At 45.0% G+C, this 14,787-nt stretch overlaps 1 protein-coding gene across 1 annotated transcript in view; it reads left to right on the top strand.

Annotated features, from left to right (window-relative positions):
* Nucleotides 1–306: 306 nt before the first annotated feature.
* Nucleotides 307–14,787, top strand: part of LOC115171744 (guanine nucleotide-binding protein G(I)/G(S)/G(O) subunit gamma-12-like) — a 29,087-nt gene continuing 14,606 nt past the window's right edge. Inside the window, exon 1 of the mRNA XM_029728840.1 lies at nucleotides 307–502. The gene's annotated coding sequence lies outside the window, so the exon portion shown is untranslated. The remainder of the gene's footprint in view (nucleotides 503–14,787) is intronic.

The raw sequence follows: 14,787 nt of genomic DNA, 5'->3' as shown, positions 1-14,787 counted from the left end.
TAATCTGTTACTGATGCAGTAACACAAAATAAAGAGCATAAGTCGGTGATATCCATTGCAAAGAAAACAGGTCAACCTAAAACAGTAAAGTATGTTAAGCATGGGCCAAGACATTACACAATGAACACCCCATAAAATGTTATCCTCTCAGCCCCAGGCTAAGTCTTCGTGAAATAGTATTGCCCCTTTATTACCAGCATTACAGCTAATTGCCTCCCTGCCCCTTTTCCTGTGTGTTACAGCGATGTGGGGAAGGGGTGGACCCAAGCTTTGACGTTTACAAAAAGGAATCCCCTCAATGGCTGGGGCTGGGCTGCCCGACTCACTCAACCCGTCTGGCTCCCAGACACACACACACTCACACACACTGTCTGCTCTGGGAGAGAGACAGAACGGAGAGAGAGAGAGAGAGAAGGAGAGACACTGCAACCTTGACGTTCAACTCAGTCTCTGGGAGAGAGAGAGTGAGAGAGTGAGAGAGAGGCAAACAGTCTCCTCTCAGGTATGTAACACTTATATCTTCTATCACATAGGATGTTCTTTTTTCACCATTGTCCCAGATAATGGTCTTATTGGATTATTGACGACTTTAGCTTTGTTTTGTTTTTTAAGTGAGGATGTAGGCCTAGGTGTATGTTCCTAACAGGGGAGGGAACCACTTCACTTTTCACCAGCTGTTTGTACAACAACCTGTGGATCAGGCTTTTAACTTTTTCTAGTGAACAGTGGATATGCTTATCTGGATCTGCTACTCAAGTGTCGTTTGGATAAGCGACATATCGCCCTGATCTAAGAGTAATCTCTGCCGCCAATGTGAACATCCACCCAAAGGTCATGCTGTAAATAGTTTCATTGTCTGTGACAGTCTGTCTAGTCTGTCTAGTCTGTCCTATCTATCTATCTGTCTGTCCATCTATCTATCTGTCTGTCCATCTATCTATCTATCTGTTGGTCTGTCCATCTATCTGTTAGTCTGTCCGTCTATCTATCTGTCTATCTATCTGTCTGTCTATCTGTCTGTCCGTATATCTGTTAGTCTGTCTCTCGCTCTCTCTTTTTGTAAGTCTGTCTGCCTATCCGTCCGTCTGTCTGTCTACGTCTGTCAACCAGCCCTGAGTTAGTTGGGGGCTGAGAGACAGAGCTCAGCGGATGTCATAAAAAGTTTGTTGGAAAAGCAGGCGAGAGAAGGACGTGGAGCAGACAGAGAGAGAGGGAGAGAGAGAGAGAGAGAGGGGGAGAGAGGGAGGGAGAGAGAGAGGAGAGCTCTGAACATTCCTGTCATTGTTCAGGAGTCCTGTAAGTCTGCTACAGCAGCCCAGAGAGGAGAGAACCTCCATGAAAGGGAATTATACAGATCACGGTTCTAGTCAAGGGTTTAGCCAGCCAGGATGTCTGTCTCTGGCTATCTGGCTCCCCCTCTCTGGGGCTCTCAGCATGGGTCTCTACTGGAGCTAACTGGGCCTCCAGTCCTAGACCTCCAGGCAGAGGGAGTGGTGGGGGGGTGATCATTTATCCTCTCACACTGTGCTCATTAAGGCTGCAAGTGTCACCGGACATTGGGGAGAGGGGTGGAGGAGCGGAGGGGTGGAAAGGTGAAAGGGCGGATGGTGACGAAGAGGAGAAAAATAGATGGAAGGGAGAGAGAGGAGAGGGAGGTGGAAGAGGTGGAGGAGAAGGAGAAGATGAGGGGCTGGAGCGAGGCCTGGTGTTTGGGGTGTCTAATTTGGGGCGTCTGCGTGTGTATGTGTGTATGTATGTGCGTGTGTGTGTGTGTGTAAGGCGGCGTGGGCGTCCGTGGCAAAGTACAGTGGTGGTGGGGTTTGGCAGGGGATAAGGCCCAGGGTAGGGTTACAGCCGCTGGGCTGAAGGGAGAGAAGGATTGGCCGGGCTGAGCTGGGCTGGGTTCTGGGCTGAGCTGGGCTGGGTTCTGGGCTGGTACGGCCATCGAGCTTTTCGTCTGGAAATACTTTTTATTTTCATACTAATGTACCACATGTGATGCGTTCCCTTGGTTGTTGGTTTGACTTCCAGTGAACTTTGAATTGGCTTTGATTCTGTTACCGCTGTTAAACATAACAATGACATTGACATCTTTCTGTGAATGTCCTTGAATGTCACGGAATCAGCACTAACTATGCCCTCACACGCATGCCCTGACACGCATGCCCTCACACGCATGCCCTCACACGCATGCACACACACACACACACACACACACACACACACACACACACACACACACACACACACTTACTAGGAGGAAATGGAGGCAAGCACACACAAAGGAACGGGTGTGGTAGTGTATCAAGGTGTGTAGGTCTATAGAACTAGGTTAAAGCGAGTGTACCACACAGTGATTCCACTGTGTCACACACACTACTTCAGATCTCTTGATTGAAGGACTGATTGAAAGGCTTAAGATGATTCATGGTAATTTACGGTAGGCCTCATCCAGTTTGTTACGATGTCATCTTAGCAACACCCCTGATCCCTGCTTATTTACAGTATTGAGCATCATGTAGATCATGGGAATACAGTAGTTTTCCATAGTAACACATAGAAATATAATTCAACTAGACATTATGTTCCAGTCTATATTTATCTGTCTATGTACAGCAGCGGAGGCTGTTGAGGGGAGGACGGAGCATTCACTCCATTCCAGACATTATAATGAGCCGTCCTGCCCTCACCGATGTACAGTTTGCTGTAGTCTGGAAAAACACAGTATTACACTTTGGTAAAAGTAGACCATAGTGGTACGGTTGGTCCAGTTTGTTCTGTATAAGCTAACGGGAGCCAGTTCACACCACCAAGTTGAGTATGATGTCAGGCTGCTACAGTATCGCTTTGGATTCTGTTCTCCTTTTATGAGTCGCTAAGGTCAGAGTGCTGCTAACACACTCACTGTGTTTGCTCTAAAGGACATTGTGAAAAAATGCTGTTTGTATATTGATTATATGCATACTGTGTGTGCATTGTACTCTGAAGTGTACTCAGCAGCGTGTGTGCGTGTGTGTGTGTGTGTGTGTGTGTGTGTGTGTGTGTGTGTGTGTGTGTGTGTGTGTGTGTGAGAGAGGCTGCCTGGATAGGAACACAGGGAGAAGATATGTGTTGAGACAACACACATTGAGATCCAGCTGTCTTCACAAAGTGTTTTCCACTTAGCGTTATGCCCTTGTGTAAATGCTACTGCTCAACTCACACACACACACACTACCCAAATATCTGAGAACAGAGAGATTGGTGGCAGGAGGAGTCCACGTCTAGACATAGAGAAACACACACACACACTATACTCTCTTTTCCATATGCACACACATAGGCTACGTACATACGTACGTACGCATGCACACACACACACACAGAGGAACAGCTTGTCATTGCTAAGATACATCTGCTTCTGAACATCACTCAGTCAGTGATTACATTTTCCTCCAATTCTCCGCTTCGCTCGGGATTCACAAATTACCAAAGGATGATTAGTTGAGAATTAGCCAGAAACTCGTTGACTCAGAATGAGAGAGAGGGGGAAAGCAGTGAGAGATATTAGCCGTCTATCCCTTGAATAAGTGTTTGAGGTGAGGCGGCAGGGCGGCGTGCGTCACCAGCCATGCTGTCATTAAGAGGAGAAGAGGGAAGGAATGAGCTCATATACTAACGGCTGGGGGTTAGAATGGGGAAAGGGGAAAAAGAAGGCCCCAATGGAAAAGATGGGGGGAGAGAGAGAGATCCAGCTAGGAGATGAAAGGACATATGGGTACACAGCGTAACTGGCTGATATGCTGCCAGAGAAGAGTGTCAGTTCTGGTCTTTCTTATAAGGGCACTGACAAAGACCTTGAATGACCTTCTGTCTCCAGGAGACTAAAGCTTTAGTAAATATTATGAACATGAAACTGTCTTGAAGGCAAAGTTATTCATATGTAACTCATACAGTTAGAAGCATAGATGCAATAAAAGACATCAGATACAACTCAATGATAAAAGGCTAGACATAATGTAGCCTAAATTGTGAAGAAAATTGAGTATTTCTCTAAATCAACTTGCAGCATCCCTGTGTCCACTGACATGTGAACCAACAACAGTGGCCCTCAATGATGCAAAAACGATAACTCAGCAGGTAATTGAATCAGTCCCCAAATTGAAGTCAGTCACACTCCATACTGTAAGCAGGGAGAGCCAGAGCTAGAGAGAGAAGAATGACATACAGAAACTTCTAGTTGCTCGGTTTCTTCCCAGCAGCCACCCTATCACGTCTAGTCCTGAGCTGTTAATCAAGCTTTGATTGATGAATTGACCCACAGAGAGAAGCAGTGGTGGGACAGAACATTGGTTTGGCAGAGCAACCCAGGTTTTGGTCAGAAAGAGAGAAGCTTGTTAGCATTAGCATGTACTCATAGGGCAGTTATGCACCAGTACAGAGAGAGCGAGAGACGTTTGTTAGCATTAGAAGCGGTCATAGGGCTAGTCTGTTCCATCAAGAGATATTATTAGCATGTGCTGGGCTGGTCTGTCTGTAGGCTACACAGAGATAAGAGGGATATGTTTGTTAAAGTTAGCATTAACATGCCAACCTGCAGGCTACACAGAGATGTTTGTCAGCATTAGCTAACAGTGAGCACTCATAGGGCTGCTTTATACACAGTTCATAGCGTGACCCGGTATGGAATATAGAATCTTTATCTCTGTGGAATCTTATCTCCGAGGGACCATTTACTTCAGGTAGTCCAAATACATACAAGTTACATTTAGACATAAATAGTAACTGTATATCAACATTTTGGACACAATCAAGTGAGCTGTGTACACATTTTGTAATGAGTGTTTATTTCACTGTTTATTGTCTTTGGTTTGTGTTAAAACCGCCAGTCTGTTAGACATCAATGACACACTACATTAGCTAATTATAGTCTGACACTACTCTTCATTCACAGATCCAGCTTGGTAAAGTATATTAGGAACTTTACAGCTTTCAGTGTTACAGCTACCATTAGCATCTGCCTATACAGACGACAGTTATATAGCATGTTAGCATTAGCGATGCTAACACGGGTGTACCTTGGCTGGCACGGCACGGCAGGCCTTGTGTACAGACACACGACAGACACCAGACTAACTTATTTAGGGCCTGGAATTCCCCCCAAAAGGTGCTCTAATACTGACTCATATGGTGTGATCTAGAGTCACTAGACTAAAATTGATATCCGTCCATTAGGTAATGGTTAAATATAGCACTTTGGTAGTACTGGATGTACCAAACTCTGTCTTTACGTGTCATTCACTGTGGCAGAGGAAGAACCCAGCTCCTGTGAGGTTTTGTTGGGGCAGAGTTAAGACAAAACCCCAGCTCCTGTGAGGTTTGGTTGGGGCAGAGTTAAGAACAAAACCCCAGCTCCTGTGAGGTTTAGTTGGGGCAGAGTTAAGACAAAACCCCAGCTCCTGGGAGGTTTGGTTGGGGCAGAGTTAGGACAAAACCCCAGCTCCTGTGAGGTTTGGTTGGGGCAGAGTTAAGACAAAACCCCAGCTCCTGTGAGGTTTGGTTGGGGCAGAGTTAAGAACAAAACCCCAGCTCCTGTGAGGTTTGGTTGAGGCAGACAAAACCCCAGCTCCTGTGAGGTTTGGTTGGGGCAGAGTTAAGACAAAACCCCAGCTCCTGGGAGGTTTGGTTGGGGCAGAGTTAAGAACAAAACCCCAGCTCCTGTGAGGTTTGGTTGGGGCAGAGTTAAGACAAAACCCCAGCTCCTGTGAGGTTTGGTTGAGGCAGAGTTAAGAACAAAACCCCAGCTCCTGGGAGGTTTGGTTGGGGCAGAGTTAGGAGTGGTCCTGTCCATGGTGAGGTATAGTTAGGGCAGAGTTAGGTGCAGATCCACTATGAGGTTTGGTTGGGGCCTAGTTAGGAGTTAAGAGCAGCGCCACTGTACACTGAGTCAGTTTCCCCAGTCAGGGGCACAGCAGAGGGGCACAGAGGGTCCTGTATAACATCTTAATGGGAGTGACAGAGAGAGTGGCCCAGAGCGTACTGTATAACATCTTAATGGGAGTGACAGAGAGAGGGGCCCAGAGCGTACTGTATAACGTCTTAATGGGAGTGACAGAGAGAGGGGCCCAGAGGGTACTGTATAACATCTTAATGGGAGTGACAGAGAGAGGGGCCCAGAGGGTCCTGTATAACATCTTAATGGGAGTGACAGAGAGAGTGGCCCAGAGCGTACTGTATAACATCTTAATGGGAGTGACAGAGAGAGGGGCCCAGAGCGTACTGTATAACATCTTAATGGGAGTCACAGAGAGAGGGGCCCAGAGGGTACTGTATAACATCTTAATGGGAGTGACAGAGAGAGGGGCCCAGAGGGTCCTGTATAACATCTTAATGGGAGTGACAGAGAGAGGGGCCCAGAGGGTACTGTATAACATCTTAATGGGAGTGACAGAGAGAGGGGCCCAGAGGGTACTGTATAACATCTTAATGGGAGTGACAGAGAGGGGCCCAGAGGGTCCTGTATAACATCTTAATGGGAGTGACAGAGAGAGGGGCCCAGAGCGTACTGTATAACGTCTTAATGGGAGTGACAGAGAGAGGGGCCCAGAGCGTACTGTATAACATCTTAATGGGAGTGACAGAGAGAGGGGCCCAGAGGGTACTGTATAACATCTTAATGGGAGTGACAGAGAGAGGGGCCCAGAGCGTCCTGTATAACATCTTAATGGGAGTGACAGAGAGAGGGGCCCAGAGGGTACTGTATAACATCTTAATGGGAGTGACAGAGAGAGGGGCCCAGAGCGTACTGTATAACATCTTAATGGGAGTGACAGAGAGAGGGGCCCAGAGGGTACTGTATAACATCTTAATGGGAGTCACAGAGAGAGGGGCCCAGAGCGTACTGTATAACATCTTAATGGGAGTGGCAGAGAGAGGGGCCCAGAGGGTACTGTATAACATCTTAATGGGAGTGACAGAGAGAGGGGCCCAGAGCGTACTGTATAACATCTTAATGGGAGTGACAGAGAGAGGGGCCCAGAGGGTCCTGTATAACATCTTAATGGGAGTGACAGAGAGAGGGGCCCAGAGCGTACTGTATAACATCTTAATGGGAGTGCCACTTGGCTATACTTCCTTCTGACCTAATTCTCTACACTATCATTGAAAAGCTATTTTTAAGAGGCCTCAGGAAGCTGGGTCTTCAAGAAGCTACAACACACTGCTGAAAAAGGGTATCAACAATGACCTGTGAATGGCGAAGATATGACAGTGCTGAAGAAACACACACACCCAGGCACAAACACGCACAAACACACACACAGACACACACACACACACACTGAGCTGGCTGGAGTTGTAGACCGTGTGAAAGGAGGGACCAGGGGAAGATCCAGAACAACACCCTCATGGACTTATACAGAAACTATCTGTGGGTTTTCATCTGGTGTCTTTTAGGATAGCACATCCATGGACCTACACTTGTACCATAAGTTACCATGGACACAGACACACACCTCCACCACAAACGCCTCAAGTCTAGTCAACCATGCTGCCGGCCAGGGGAATTCCTGGTAGAGTGATTTTTAAGACTAAAGACTGAATCACATTGCCAGGGATTTCCAATGGCCGGCATGAAGTATGCAACCTGGATCTAATGGGAATAAAGGTGTGTGAACAAACATTTATACATATATACACACACACACCTGGTTGCGCGGCGGCAGGACTTAGCACACATGTGAACACTGTAAGTTTACCTCCATGTTCACAGTGGTTAAGTTCTGCCGCCCTGGAGCCACAGCCTGTATGTCTGAACCCAGGAGAGGAGAGGGGGCACTGGGGAGAATCACTGGGACCCTTACCCCAGCCTGGATCTCTAAGGATGGACCTTAGTATTGCCAAAGTTCAACCAGTTAGTGTTTACGCCATTGTAATACAACGCATTGGTGGACCTATTTGAAGCATGACATTAGGTAACACTTCATTTGGATAGTCCCAAGTAGATGGTTTGTAGATGTTCAATAACTGTCAGCAACATTTCAGCTAACTATCCATTACCCGTAACCATCTGCAGATCATCTGTTTGGGACTCTCTAAATAAAGTGTGGCCTGACATTATCAGGGCTGTTTATATGTCTGTCTGTGATTCTGATGGATCTGTTGGGCGCTCCTATCTCTCTATCAACTGGCTGTGTGACCAGGTGGGAAGTCTTTCATCCTCTCCAGGTGCATTAATGCTTCTCGGACTGTGTTCATGCATGAATAAAATAAGACAGAATTCATAGTCATCCATCACAGTTTCTATTCTCAGTTTCTTGTGTGTGTGTGTGTGTGTGTGTGTGTGTGTGTGTGTGTGTGTGTGTGTGTGTGTGTGTGTGTGTGTGTGTGTGTGTGTGTGTGTGTGTGTGTGTGTGTGTGTGTGCGCGACCCCAGTTCCCCAATGCTTGTAATTGAAGTGTTGGTCTTACTTGTGGTTTTAGCAGGGAGGGTTTGTGTACCCACTGTTTCCTGTCATCCGAACAATACAAATTGAATGCTTTGATCTCTCTTTGTAACTAAAACTTTCCAAATGTCAGTGTTTGGTTACAAGTCTCCATTAGTACAGTATAGGACACGTAGTGTATTCAAAGAACTGTGAAGGTCTCTCTCTCTCTCCTCATTAAGAGTAGTAGGTCAGCTATCTCACTGCTGTCTCTTCCTGCTGGGGTAGCTACTGTATGTGTTAGCATATTAACTACTGTGTGTGTGTGGTCTCTCTCTGCCCCCTCACTGGGCCTGTCTCCCGTGCCTGCTGTGCTGATAATCAGTGTGTGAGGTTAGCTGGCTCAGTTCAGCAGGAACAGGGGCCTGGCCCATCCACAGTGGCTGGAGGCCAGAGAGAGACATACTAGAACAGGAGAACCATCCCCACCTGAGACCAGTGTTTCACTCCAGTAAACCATCGGCAAGACGTGTATTCATTAGTGCAAAACGTTTTGCAACAAAAATGACCATTTCTTATAGGACAAATTCAAGGTTAGTCCCTCCCAATTTGTCCAGTGTACTTGTTTGGTTCCTAGTGAATACACCCCCGTCTTCCTCCATCATATCCATCTCTCCATCAACAAAAATATAGCCATGCTTCTTAAATTGAAGTACAGGACAGGTGAACAGAAAACAGATTGAATTGTTGCATATGTTTTAATGTTATATTACAAAAAATGCATAAATGTGTGTGTTTGATATGAAAGTATGCAAATAAAAGAATACTCTAAAATGCATTATGTTTTTCTTTGTGTTATTTCTCAAGTTTGTTATTTCCAATGAATACCATGGTAACAACCTATTCTACAGGTTTATAACAAGATGTACTATCTCTATTTATCTCTCTCAATCTCTATGTTCCTCTTCCTGTCTTTCTTTATCTCTGTATCTCTCTTTATCTTCCCCTATGTCCTCCTCCTGTTTTATGATCTTATTGTCCTTGACTTGTGCTGTGAACTCTCTCAGTCCTCACAGCAGATGTGATGTGGATTGAGTAACAACAGCAAAATGGAAAACTTCACATAATGTGCTTTCAGTTACATGTGCAAGTTGTGAAACTTCATAACTTAGGAAAAAATCTGTTTTTTTATTGTCACATATACCAGCTAGGTGCAGGGAAATACGTTGTTTTACAGAGTCGGCCACAGTAGCACAGCACCTCTGGAGCAATTTAGGTTAAGTGCACATTGACAGATTTTTTCCCCTTGTCGATTTCTGTAAACGAACCAGCAACCTACCTGCCCCCTGAATAGATTAGTACATGTCATAATGTACTACTAACTACATTGCTGAGCTATGTTTCTCCATTGGGACTTAATCTGTAAATATCTCAATGTATTTGTGATATTAATCAATATTGTAATGATGAATAAAGGTTGATAGAACAAAGTAACTCACAAATATTAAACAAAACATTAAAGACGATGCCTGCATGTCACACCCTTCTAGCGCAAATCATTTGCAATGATGAAACGACTAAAGCTTAGCTATCTGAACACATCATATAACACTTGTGGTGTACTAGAACATGGTGAACCGTGTTGTGAACCAAAAGGCAACCTGTCTCGACTGAATATCACACCACAATATTACATCACAATCCTTTTTTTCTGGCTTGAGGCTAAGGTTTGTAAAACGCTGTCTCTTTTACATATACGGAGTTAGTGTTGCCAGATTTCATGACACTTTACAGATGAATCTGAGCCAAAATCCCACCAAGTCCATTAAAAGTAGCCCAGTTGCAGGTGAGGAAAACTGCCCAATCTGGCACCACCATATGGGGTAACAAAAGACAGATGAGAGGGCTGACAGAGTTCATGTCTTCTTAAAGGGAGATATATAGAGTGAACTTGATCCCTGTTTATTTTTTTATTTCTATTTATTTAACCTTTTAACTAGGTAAGTCAGTTAAGAACAAATTCTAATTTACAATGATGGCCTACACCGGCCAAACCCGGACGACGCTGGGCCAATTGTGTGCCGCCCTATGGGACTCCCAATCACGGCCGGTTGTGATACAGCCTGGATTCGAACCAGGGTATCTGTAGTGACTAACTAACTGTGGGAGATTATCCACAGCAGGTGAGACAGGGTAAACTAAACGATCTATATCAATGGGGTCATATTATCACTGACTTCTACAACCACCAACCAACCCCACCCAGTCTGCGCCAGCTGTCGAAGCTAATGATCATAACGGTAAAGATGATGACGACACCGATTATAGTGGCAATGACGATAATGCTGATGATGGAGGTAAAGAGTTTAGCATCGGTCCGGATGTTTGTATTCTCTGGGTCGTTGCCGGGCCAACGGAGAAAGTCTCCGTCAGCAGCGGCAGCTGGCTGCGTCAGAGGTAACACTGCATCAATCAACTTCCTGTTTCTAAGAAAGCAGTTTGTAGGTGAGGCTAAAGCTCTCTCTCTTTTTCTCTCTCTCTTTTCACTCTAGGTTGACTCCCTCTCTCTCACTCACTTTCTCAGTTTATTTATTTTTATAAAAACAATGTACAGGACAAGTCTGAGGGGTCCCTCACCTGCTGCCACCTCTGCACGTAGAGGCGTCATGCCCATAGGGGGCACAGGGGTACATGCCCCCTCAGATTTGTCCTGTAAAAATAAATGTATAATGAATAAAAGGGTTTGTATTACAAATAGAAAATAGAAATGGAGGGGGAAAAAAGTTACATTTTTGGTTGTTGTTTCTTTGTAATACTGCTAGCCACCTAGCAATTTTATGAATTTCACTTTAACTAGCCCAGATAGGTTCCCAATCTCCAAACCTCATAACTAGCTACCAAGAAGCCATTTCAGGCTATCAATCAAGTTAGAGTAGCTAGCTTGTCAAACTATCTACGATGGGATGCCTGCTAGCAAGGTTGGTAGACTTTAGAAAAGCAAGCAATTACTACATGTACTGAATAAAACTCACATAACTTTCAATACCAAAAAAGATATAACCACCAGTCTGGAGGACACAGACAGCTCAAGAGATATGCTTAGATATGCAGAAAAAATATGTTTTTACATAGAATTAAGCATAATGATTATCGATCTATATTGCAGGAAAAAGCTGTTTTAGATGTTTTTGAAAAATGCTAAATTCTCCAACTTCCAGCAGGAGGCCTAGCCCCCGTCCGAACCACCCCCCGGCCATCCTCACATACTTTGTGCACCCACAGATTTTGGGGGTGAATGACACCCGTCTGGAGGTTAGCTTGGCATGGATCCAGGGCGGGAGTCCCCATGGCAACCTAACAGGTAAACAGTGAAGCAGATAAGGGCATGAGGATGCCGCTGCTAAAGAGTGTACAGACAGGACATACACACACTACATACATAGAAAAAGACGCACAACAACACACACACACACACACACACACACACGCTGCAGTAGACTCTCGACAGGCTCAACCCACCCTGCAGCTGTGCAGCCAGTCATCTTTCACTTTCCCTCTTTCTTTTTTCCTCCTCCCTCTCCCTTTCTTTCTCTCTTTTGCTCTCTTCTCTGTCTGTCTCTCCCCCTCTTTCTCTCCCTCCTCTGCACTCTCTCTGTCTCTCTCTCCCTCTTTCTCTCTCGTTCCTTCCCTCCCTCTCAGTAGATAACGGCCAATCTGGCTGCTGTACAGACATAATTGCCATTATGACTGTTGTGGCCCACACATCACACAGAGTAGTGATTGTTCAGCGAGAGAAGGTCCTAACACTGTCCGCTCTGTGGAGACGTCACCCAACATTATAATAGAGTGACTAGATAATGCACACACACACAGCCCTGAGCACGCACGCGCATTCACACACACACACAGCCCTGAGCACGCACGCGCATTCACACACACACTGCACGAGACAACTATCCACGCAATATCTTCTCTCTCTCAGACTTTCTGTCTCCTCATCATCCAATAAAGCGCTAAACAAACATAAGCGTCTAAACGTGATGGAAAATCCATACAGTGTGGCCTTTGTGCTGTCAATCTAATGTCTAGCCCTTGGTAAACACACCCTACAGCACACCGTGCCACACACACACACACACACACACACACACACACACACACACACACACACACACACACACACACACACACACACACACACACACACACACACACACACACACACACACACACACACACACACACACACACACACACACACACACCATACAGCACACAAAGCCAATAGGAAATTAAATGCATGGAAAGGCAGTTTGTGCAAAAAGAGGAACTGCAGAGAGTGTGTGGTGGGGGACACATTGAGGCTGAGGTTTGGGAAAATGGACCTTGTCCCAAAATTCTATTCTGTTTTGTTTTATTCACATCTTTCCGAATCCAGAAGGAAAGGTCAGATACATTTTGGGCAAAAAATAAATAAAACATTCCTGACGTCACTGTGGCTTTTCATGAATAAACACATTTGTGGAAAAGTTCCATTTAAAAGGTTGAAATATAATGGGTCTGCATGGTGACGTGTAGGGTGGAAGTTTGGGTATATGGGAACTATGATTAGACATTGGAAGGCTCAACTCCCCTTAGGGGAACACTGATGGTACTATTTCAATGAGAGAAGAGTGCATACTCTCTCTACTATTGAGGTTAAGTTTATAGTGTGAAGTGACTGATGTCAGACTCATAAAAGCTGAGAATGTTTTGACAATTATTTCATCGTTATGTAATGCAGGTTTTTGGTTTTACTATCCTTGTGGGGACCAGAAGGGAAACTAGCAGTCCTCCGGCTACACCATGGTGCTACTCTACAGAGTGCTGTTGAGGCTACTGTAGACCTTCATTGCAAAACAGTGTGTTTTTATCAATTATTTGGAGACGTGAATATATTTAGTATAGTTTTATCTAAAAAGGATAACTTTAATGTTTCACTATTTTTATTTTTATGAAATTCATTGAGGAGGATGTTCCTCCCCTTCGTCCTCTGAGGAGCCTCCACTGCTCATGGTTACATTAAGACACCCAGGAGCTGGCGCGAGATATGAGTTCGAAAACGTACCTCAATGCAGGGATGGGATATGCCAATGTACTCCAAATTTGACCTTTATCCACACTGATACATAGAGGAGATTGAAATACTGCTAGTTTTCCCGGAAAACTTCCTTTTTTGTCCTCATGCTAGCTAGCAGTAGCCAATCAGTTCCTTTGTTGTTCAATATGAAGTGCCATTCCATAATGGCTGTTGTGGCTACTGCTAGCTAGCATGAGGACAAAAAGGGCAGTTTTCCGGGAAAACAGCAGTATTTCAATCTTCTTGATGGACCAGTGTTGTAGAGTAGTGGTTAGTTTTAGGGTTAAGAGTTAGGGTTCTAATCAAGTCAAATCAAATTTTATTGGTCACATACATGTGGTTAGCAGATGTTATTGTGGATGTAGCGAAATGCTTGTGCTTCTAGTTCCGACAGTGCAGCCATATCTAACAAGTGATATCTAACAATTTCACAACATATACCCAGTTACACACAAATCTAATTTCACAACATATACCAATACACACAAATCTAAGTAAAGGAACGGAGTTAAAAATATATACATATTTGGACAAGCAATGTCAGAGCGGCATAGACTAAAATATCGTAGAAAGTATAGAATGCAGTATATAAATATGAGATGAGTAATGCAAGATATGTAAACATTATTAAAGTGACTAGTGTTCCATTTATTAAAGTGGCCAATGATTTCAAGTCTGTGTATGTAGGCAGCAGCCTCTCTGTGCTAGTGGTGGCTATTTAACAGTCTGATGGCCTTGAGATAGAAGCTGTTTTTCAGTCTCTCTGTCCCAGCTTTGATGCACCTGTACTGTCCTCGCCTACTGGATGATAGTGGGTGAACAGGCAGTGGCTCTGGTGGTTGATGTCCATGATGATCTTTTTGGATTTCCTGTGACATCAGGTGCTGTACTGTAGGTGTCCTGGAGGGCAGGTAGTTTTCCCCCGGTGATACGTTGTGCAGACCGCACTACCCTCTGGAGAGCCCTGCGGTTGTGGGCGGTGCAGTTGCCGTACCAGGTAGCCCGACAGGATGCTCTCAATTGTGTATCTGTAAAAGTTTGTAAGGGTTTTAGGTGACAAGCCAAATTTCTTCAGCCTCCTGAGGTTGAAGAGGCGCTGTTGCGCCTTCTTCACCACACAGTCAGTTTGTCAGTGATGTGTACGCCCAGGAACTTAAAACTTTCCACATTCTCCACTGCTGTTCCGTCGATGTGGATAGGGGGGTGCTCCCTCTGCTGTTTCCTGAAGTCCACGATCAGGTTAGGTTAAGGGAAAATTGGATTTTGA

This window comes from Salmo trutta, chromosome 32 (genome assembly GCF_901001165.1).
Source record: "Salmo trutta chromosome 32, fSalTru1.1, whole genome shotgun sequence".
Taxonomy (NCBI): Eukaryota; Metazoa; Chordata; class Actinopteri; order Salmoniformes; family Salmonidae; genus Salmo; species Salmo trutta.
This window is presented reverse-complemented; position numbering and strand designations above follow the sequence as displayed.